Source organism: Centruroides sculpturatus, unplaced genomic scaffold (assembly GCF_000671375.1).
Source record: "Centruroides sculpturatus isolate CEXI.00-Female unplaced genomic scaffold, Cexi_2.0 scaffold4886, whole genome shotgun sequence".
NCBI classification, from domain to species: Eukaryota; Metazoa; Arthropoda; class Arachnida; order Scorpiones; family Buthidae; genus Centruroides; species Centruroides sculpturatus.
The window spans coordinates 8-2809 of record NW_019389133.1 but is presented as its reverse complement, the minus strand read 5'-3'; the positions used below and the strand labels follow the sequence as shown (position 1 = coordinate 2809).

The window sequence follows — 2802 nt, the reverse complement described above, 5'->3', positions numbered from 1 at the left end:
TATACAGGCATACCTCGACTTACGTCGTTTCGAGTTACGTCGTTCCTGATTATACGTCGTTTGTCAAAAAAGTATATGGAAAAATAAAAATCAAGTTTAAGTCATTTTATTCGACTTTACATCTGTCCGCCATAAATATTGAAGTCGTAATATCACTAGAAAAATGTTTAAAGCACATAAAATCATATTAAAATATATACATTTACAAGTATGTACTGTATTTACAGTACTGTACATGCATTCATAAATTTAGATTACTTTTTCTGTACTATATTAAAAACTAAAATTTATTTGCTTGTAAGCTTAAAATAGATCCTTACTAACCATAAATTATTAAAAATGCATTAATAAATAAAATACAGAACCGGGAATGGTAATTTACGGTTTAGCCTAGTGACAAGAGATTTGGAGACAAGTAAATTCGACTTACGTCATTTTCCTGGAACCAGTTACCGACGTAAGGTGAGGTATACCTGTAGAAATGCATTTTCTGCAGTGTCTTCTCTACATTGTCATAACCAGTGTATTATATAATCTATGGATTGAAATGGAGTACCATCACACAGAAAATCAATTAAGGTTAACACTCTAAAATAGTAAAATTACAACAAAAAATACTTCACTGCAGCAGAATATATTACAAAAAGATTCAAACACTTTGGAGTACTAGATACTCATCATTACATAGTACTGTGTTTTATTTTTGAATTAATATTCCTGATGAGTATCTAATATTCAGACAAAGTGAGAAAGTCATAATATTCAGAAATGTTAGTGCCTTGTTTTGTAAGCTTTTCCTCTCCATTAATGTAATTTTTGTTATAAGAAAGTTGATTGCTTTAATAATAATTTAATTTTTAATATGATTTGATTGATAGTTTAGCGCATTCTTTTAAAAATATAGTTCAAGTTATTAGTTTTTAATTTTCAAATTTTTATCTCCATTTTTTAATTTTTAAATGTAAGAATTTGTAAAGAAACTCATTAAATTACATTATTATTTAATGCAAAGAATCTTAATTCTATCATTTTAAAATGATGTCTATGATTAAAATTGTCTGGTAATAAATATGTCTTTTAGTTTATAATTTTGCTTACTTATGTAAGAGTAATCAACTTTATATCAACAATATGTTTATTAAATGAAGGAATGTTTCTATTATCTTCACTGACCATTCTCAAATTTAAATTTAAACAATTTTTTCACCTACAAGGTGTGTTCCATAAGTAATGCGACCAATTTTTTCATGACACAACGATACGCCATAGCTAGTTCTAACCTGCTGCACTAGGTGGCATGGGGTGTTAGCTTCAAAACTCGCTTTGTCTCATTTGCCTCCAAGCTGCCCGCAGGTGAGGTCATTTGTTCCCATGAACCCCATTTTAAGTTAATGTAACACGGCATGATGGATCATTTTGTGGAGCAACGTTATGCTATCAAATTAAATGCATTAAACTTGGAAAGTCTGCCACCGAAACCTTTACATTAATTCAGCAGGCCTTTGTGAGTGATTGCTTGTCCAGATCACAAGTTTTCCGATGTCACAAGTTATTCAAGGATGGTCGAAAGGAGGTCACCAACGAACCCCACAGTGGACATCCATCAACTTCTTGAATCGATGAAAATGTGACACGTGTGCGTGATTGTTTGAACTCTGACCGATGGTTAAGCCTTCAATTGATAGCAGACACTCTAAACATGACAAAAACAACTGTTTATCACATTGTGATGGAAGATTTAAACATGAAAAAGGTGTGCACCAAACTGGTCCCAAAAGTGTTGAACGACGAACAAAAGGATGTGCGAGTGCTCTGGTGCCAAGAGCTCTTGGAAATGTGTGAAAATGATTCTAATTTTTTAAAATCAGTTATCACCGGTGATGAGTCATGGATTTTTGAGTATGACCCTGAGACAAAAAAGCAGAGTTCAGAGTGGCACACCCCAGCATCTCCCTGCCCCAAGAAGGCACGCATGAGCAAGTCCAGGATCAAAACCATGCTCGTTGTTTTCTTTGACATCAGAGGCATTGTCCACCACGAATTTGTACTTGCCAGGACCACTGTGAATGCAACTTTCTACTTGGAAGTGGTCAAAAGACTGAAAAGGAGAGTCACGCGCTGCTGAAGCAATATCAAAGATGCGTGGAAACTTCATTACGACAATGCACCAAGCCATAGTGCCTTTGTTGTCAATGATTTTCTGGCCAGGACCCACACCCCATTGGTTCTCGAGCCTCCCTACAGCCCTGACCTGGCTCCTGCTGACTTTTTTGTGTTTCCTTGCTTAAAAGGGGCCATGAAAGGGAAACATTGGAACATGATTGAAAACACTAAGAGATAATTACATTGTCTCTAAAGGAAATTCAGGAGAAGTCCTTCCAGGACTGGAAGCACTGCCTTCACAAGTGTATCAATGCAGGAGGGTGCTATTTCAAAGATTCTTGATTAATTGTAAGAATATTTTCAATAAATGATTTTTTATGAATTTGGTCACATTACTTAAGTTTACTATCATACATTCATTTTTAAGTTCTGTATTTTGTATTCTGTATTTTAAGTTGTTATATTTAAATTAATAATACTAGTTAAAAGATAAATATTTTAAATAATGTGACATTGTGAAATCATATGTTTATGATCTATTCAATTGGATACAATGAAAGCTCTGTTATTTAGCATTAGTAGAGAGCAATGTTGTTAGTTAATTGAATGCTACTCTTATAATATAGAAAATATATGGAATATTATGAACAAAAATTATTATATTTAATACACAACGAATATCAACTCTTTAAACATACT

The 2802-nt window shown here is 33.2% G+C and overlaps 1 pseudogene; it reads left to right on the top strand.

Moving 5' to 3' along the window:
- Positions 1–1019: 1019 nt before the first annotated feature.
- On the top strand, positions 1020–2484 carry LOC111617174 (annotated as a pseudogene).
- The last annotated feature ends 318 nt before the right edge of the window (positions 2485–2802 follow it).